This window comes from Notolepis coatsorum (assembly GCF_963971535.1).
Source record: "Notolepis coatsorum genome assembly, chromosome: 6".
Lineage (NCBI taxonomy): Eukaryota > Metazoa > Chordata > Actinopteri > Aulopiformes > Paralepididae > Notolepis > Notolepis coatsorum.
Window position 1 is genome coordinate 108,134,213 of NC_140170.1, and position 6,637 is coordinate 108,140,849.

Here is a 6,637-nt window from a genome sequence, read left to right on the forward strand (position 1 = left end):
AAGTGGGGCTAGCAGAGGGACAGGGTAGCTGCCAGGGCATTGCTAGCTACAGGGCCTATGCTAGCTGTAATGCTACATTAGCATAGAGGCTGCTCTAGCTGCCGGAGCTAGGCTAGCAGACAGGGCTGGACTAGCACGAGACACATGGGGTTAGCTGCAGGGGCTAAGCTAGCAGACGGCTGGACTAGCAGAGGAGAACAAGCTAGCTGAAAGGACAGTCCTAGCTGTGGGGAACAGGGTGCCTATTGCTTAATAACAGCGGAGCAGTGCTGCCGTTGCTTCCGCGTTTTCCCTGATTGGCTGCGACACGCCCCGCGGCAGGCGCGGCAACCGCAGAGCGGAGCGGCAGAGCTGCGGAGCGGAGCGGCAGAGCTTGTAGAATTATGTAACCGCCCTAATCCGCCATGATTTTCATTCGGCGCTCAGCTCACCTGGCAGCGCAGCGGTCCTGCGGTCCTGCGGTCCGTTGTTGACGAGTTCGAATCCCATCAAATTTTCTTTTTTTAACGTGATTTTTTTTTTAACGTGTATTCTTTCGCCGGTTAAGGTTAGGCATGGTTAAGGTTAAGGTTAAGGTTAGGCATTGTTTCGGAGTTGGTTAAGGTTAGAACGGTTAAGTTTAGGCGCTGTTAAGGAGCTGGTTAAGGTTAGAGTTTGTCTTAGAGAATGGCAATATTCTTTCTATGGTTAAGGTTAAGGTTAGGCATGGTTAAGGTTAAGGTTAAGGTTAGGCATTGTTTCGGAGTTGGTTAAGGTTAGAACGGTTAAGTTTAGGCGCTGTTAAGGAGCTGGTTAAGGTTAGAGTTTGTCTTAGAGACAGCCTATTTCCGCACTGCCGCTCTCCCGCGTTGCCGCGGTCACATGGTCAAATTGTCACATTCTTGCACTGCTCCGCTGTTAATAAGCAACACGCGAACAGGGTAGCTATCAGGGGAGCTAACAAGGCTAACAGGGGAACTAAAGAGGTCAACAGGGGAGCTAACAGGGGAGCTAACAGGGGAGCTAACAGGGGAGCTAAAGAGGGGCTCTCTAATACACTGTCTGTGCTGGCTGGGGTCGTCGACTGGTCGGGTCGTACTGTTATGGTTTGAAACCGACCCCAATAGCACAACACAAGACAGGTATGAGAGTAAGCCAAAACAGGGCAATATTTATTATAGAACAAAAAGCGGCACAGTCCCTTTAAGGGAGAACACAAAAACAACTAGAGTCCATGAAAATATAGAAACTGCGGCACTGTGCCTTTAACAGGCGAACAGGCTAAGGGACTAGGGGCACTAGAGAGGGGGACAGGGACAGAGGCCCGGAGAGGCGGGCTGGAGACAGGGACAGAGAACAGGGTTAAGGCCTTGGACAGGGCGAGGGCTGCTTACAGGGACGAGGACAGGGTTAAGGCCTTGGACAGGGCGAGGGCCAGAGCTGCTTACAGGGATGAGGACAGGGTTAAGGCCTTGGACGGGGACAGGGGCCCGACGGCGGAGGCCTGGCACGGGGACAGGGACCCGACGGCGGAGGCCGGGCACGGAGACAGGGACCCGACGGCGGAGGCCGGGCACGGAGATCCTCTTCCGTCCCTACACCGAGTAGGGCTCTGCTGCTCAGAAAGGAATCCTCCTCCTCCTCCTCGGATGCTGTAGACGGGCAGCGCAGAACAAAGGGGGTCCCAGGGGAACGGGATCCTCCCGTGGAATAATAGGGAGCGACGGCGAGCCTGGGTCCAAGGGGAACGGGATGGGCACACGCCATCCTCCCGTGGAATACTAGGGAGCGACGGCGAGCCTGGGTCCAAGGAGAACGGGATGGGCACACGCCATCCTCCCGTGGAATACTAGGGAGCGACGGCGAGCCTGGGTCCAAGGAGAACGGGATGAGCACACGCCATCCTCCCGTGGAATACTAGGGAGCGACGGCGAGCCTGGGTCCAAGGAGAACGGGATGAGCACACGCCGTCCTCCCGTGGAATAATATGGAGCGACGGCGAGCCTCACCCCAGGAACGAGGATCACGAAGAGACGCCTTCCTCCCGTGGAAATATGGAGCGATGGCGAGCCGGCTTGACGTCTGGAGTGGGAACACTGGAAACCTCCCGTAGAGAATTAGAGAGCGAAGGCAGTGTCCCACTCCAGGCAAACGGCGACCGGTGGTGATGGCTGGCACGTCATCTCACGCCGGAGACGCGGCAGGTGATGGTAACGTAAAGAATACAGAACGACCCGACAAGGACTGGAGGGGAGTCTGCAACCTAAGTACTCTCCCGAGCTGGTCGCAAACTCCCAACAGGTGCGTGAAGGTAGAGAGAATGTCCAAAGGTGGGGGCTGGTGAAGAGTAGGAGACAGGGAAAAGTTCTCGCAAGGGTGGGGGCTGGTGAAGAGTAGAAGACAGGGAAAAGTCCTCGCAAGGGTGGGGGCTGTTGAGGAGAGTAGACAGGGAAAAAGGTCCAGGGACAGGCGAATCCTCACAATAAGAGAACATCGATGCGTTATGGTAGTATGTCTTCGATCCGTATCTTGGAAGATTGTCTTGTTAAGTTGTCTTGATGGATTGTCCTTTGCTTATTAGCCCATTCTCCGCCGATGACGTGTTAACACGTCATTCTCTAAGTCAAGGTAGACCGTGCTTCTCAGTATCTGACACTGGGTGCTGAAATCCCAAGGATTATGAGGAAAAAAGGCGAAGGCCGGACCAGCACTCTCAGATTTAAATTTTTTTTTAATGGCAGCCTATGATACAGACATGTTTCGGAACAGGTGTTCCATCTTCAGTGTTAATAGGCTAACCGTGATAGCTTGTAAAAATGGGAGCTATATACCATGTGGGCAGGAAGTGACATCATAGAGGTGAGCTTGGGAATGCTAGTCAACTTTGACCTCCAGAGTAAGGACTTAATAATGTAGAATGTTGAAAACAAATATAAACCAGAAACTTAGATAAGCCAGTAGCAACCACAAAATTCTATAAGCAAAGAACAACAACAGAAGGAAACTTTTCACCATTCAATAATAATAATAATAATAATAATGATAATATAATCTTGATAATAAAAGTAAAAGTTAAAAAGTCACTTATAGGAAACAGGATAACACATTTTTTTCATTCATTCCCTTTGGTACAGTGCCATTAATCAAATGAATATAGTAACCTGTCTCCCCCTCTAGAGAGCATTGTAGACTAACGAGTCCCATAAACAATAAGATTGCATTAGGACAAAAACGGTACAAACATTCACCCTTAAGAAAGGACATTGTGGTGCTAATCACTCAAATATGCAGCTGCAATGTTACCAATGTTTGTAATAGTGTATATCTCCGGGACCGATGAACTTTTCTTGCACGGAGACATCTCTTTCCTAGGTCGGTCTCTGGGCTGCCCAGTAGGCCTGCAGGAGTGCAGGAGGCACCATGTGTGTAGGTAGTCTTGTAGTCTCTTCGTCTCTAGCATCTCTTATGCCGCTCGATGTCTTGCCTTGGCGATAAGCAGGCCCCTCGGGATGATGGCGTCCTGCCAGTAGTTAGTAAGGGTCACGCCATGGAGTAGGATAAGAGTCTCCCTCTGCTTCAGGCGAGGATGAGTCTCTTGACTCCATCGTTGTAGCTACGAAAGCTGCTGTATGTCCACTAGGGACAGGGTGAACTTTAAACTCTGGAGCTGCAGGTCTCTAAGCTACCAAAGTAGCTATATATCAAAGTCAAGGTAGACCGCGTACCAATCCCGAGGGGCCTGCTTATCGCCAAGGCAAGACATCGAGCGGCATAAGAGATGCTAGAGACAAAGAGACTACAAGACTACCTACACACATGGTGCCTCCTGCACTCCTGCAGGCCTACTGGGCAGCCCAGAGACCGACCTAGGAAAGAGATGTCTCCGTGCAAGAAAAGTTCATCGGTCCCGGAGATATACACTATTACAAACATTGGTAACATTGCAGCTGCATATTTGAGTGATTAGCACCACAATGTCCTTTCTTAAGGGTGAATGTTTGTACCGTTTTTCTCCTAATGCAATCTTATTGTTTATGGGACTCGTTAGTCTACAATGCTCTCTAGAGGGGGAGACAGGTTACTATATTCATTTGATTAATGGCACTGTACCAAAGGGAATGAATGAAAAAAATTTGTTATCCTGTTTCCTATAAGTGACTTTTTAACTTTTACTTTTATTATCAAGATTATATTATCATTATTATTATTATTATTGAATGGTGAAAAGTTTCCTTCTGTTGTTCTTTGCTTATAGAATTTTGTGGTTGCTACTGGCTTATCTAAGTTTCTGGTTTATATTTGTTTTCAACATTCTACATTATTAAGTCCTTACTCTGGAGGTCAAAGTTGACTAGCATTCCCAAGCTCACCTCTATGATGTCACTTCCTGCCCACATGGTATATAGCTCCCATTTTTACAAGCTATCACGGTTAGCCTATTAACACTGAAGATGGAACACCTGTTCCGAAACATGTCTGTATCATAGGCTGCCATTAAAAACAATTTTTTGAAATCTGAGAGTGCTGGTCCGGCCTTCGCCTTTTTTCCTCATAATCCTTGGGATTTCAGCACCCAGTGTCAGATACTGAGAAGCGCGGTCTACCTTGACTTTGATATATAGCTACTTTGGTAGCTTAGAGACCTGCAGCTCCAGAGTTTAAAGTTCACCCTGTCCCTAGTGGACATACAGCAGCTTTCGTAGCTACAACGATGGAGTCAAGAGACTCATCCTCGCCTGAAGCAGAGGGAGACTCTTATCCTACTCCATGGCGTGACCCTTACTAACTACTGGCAGGACGCCATCATCCCGAGGGGCCTGCTTATCGCCAAGGCAAGACATCGAGCGGCATAAGAGATGCTAGAGACGAAGAGACTACAAGACTACCTACACACATGGTGCCTCCTGCACTCCTGCAGGCCTACTGGGCAGCCCAGAGACCGACCTAGGAAAGAGATGTCTCCGTGCAAGAAAAGTTCATCGGTCCCGGAGATATACACTATTACAAACATTGGTAACATTGCAGCTGCATATTTGAGTGATTAGCACCACAATGTCCTTTCTTAAGGGTGAATGTTTGTACCGTTTTTGTCCTAATGCAATCTTATTGTTTATGGGACTCGTTAGTCTACAATGCTCTCTAGAGGGGGAGACAGGTTACTATATTCATTTGATTAATGGCACTGTACCAAAGGGAATGAATGAAAAAAATGTGTTATCCTGTTTCCTATAAGTGACTTTTTAACTTTTACTTTTATTATCAAGATTATATTATCATTATTATTATTATTATTATTGAATGGTGAAAAGTTTCCTTCTGTTGTTGTTCTTTGCTTATAGAATTTTGTGGTTGCTACTGGCTTATCTAAGTTTCTGGTTTATATTTGTTTTCAACATTCTACATTATTAAGTCCTTACTCTGGAGGTCAAAGTTGACTAGCATTCCCAAGCTCACCTCTATGATGTCACTTCCTGCCCACATGGTATATAGCTCCCATTTTTACAAGCTATCACGGTTAGCCTATTAACACTGAAGATGGAACACCTGTTCCGAAACATGTCTGTATCATAGGCTGCCATTAAAAACAATTTTTTGAAACACGTCATTCTCTGCCATGCGTAATCTGCCTATAACTTGTTAAGGCGTCTTTGAGATCAATATTTCAAATTTTCGTCACGGTATTCATATGTCACCCACGGAGTCTTGGCTGGTGATGTAGGACTCCGCTCAACTCTGCAACGCTTCAATACCGCCACCTGGTGGCCGATCAGCGAGTTGCCAAACCGGAAGTGGCCGGAAGTGCTTGGTCCGTCCCCTATTCCGTCCGGCCACTCGTTATCGCTCCCGGGACTCCATCCAGACACTGTGGATATCGATCCGTTGCCATAACTCAATAAACAACATGATTGGACGTGTATTAGTAATATACAACCTGGAAATGGATCGCATCGATCAACATCCCATAATAGTGATCTTTTTGCTCCACTGTAACATGCGTTACTTTATGAAGAAGATGTCAATGTGTTGATAAATGAAGTGTGGGCCCAATATGTTAGGATATGCCAATGTCAGCATATTTGGGTCACTTGACCTTTAAGATTCCAGGTATGGGTGTGGTTAGGGGCGGTCCTAACCATCAGGGGGCCATCTTGGATTGGAATCATGGCCTCATGGAGTTTTGTTTGCTTACTGCTATTGTGAGAGGAAGGAGGGATTTTTCCAGGCCTCCTAAAAGATTCTCCAGTAACCAAGGACAGTTCAGCTGCAGTGGTGTTTCCCAGTGGATTACTTCCTTTTCCTTTCCTTTTTTAAGATGTGGATCAACCCAGGACTTATCACCTTTTGGACACTCAAAGGTTTGAGTGTTGTTGGACACTACTAGCTCTACCATGCAGGCTGCATGGTCTGGTAGGCCGGAACATTATACATGGTAACATTACACATGGTAACATACATGGTAACATACATGGTAACATTAGACACGGTACATTATACATGGTAACATTATACATGGTAACATACATGGTAACATACATGGTCACATACAGGGTAACATTATACACGGTATATTATACATGGTAACATTTATGTTGGGGCTAATGGACTGTAAAGCTGACAGGACCGTTCTTATTGATTTGAGATGATTTTTGTTGTACCA

General features: G+C 47.1%; 1 protein-coding gene across 1 annotated transcript in view; it reads right to left on the reverse strand.

Moving 5' to 3' along the window:
* Nucleotides 1–6,637, reverse strand: part of rbck1 (RanBP-type and C3HC4-type zinc finger containing 1) — a 164,315-nt gene that overhangs the window by 86,729 nt on the left and 70,949 nt on the right. The gene's annotated exons all lie outside the window — the stretch shown is intronic.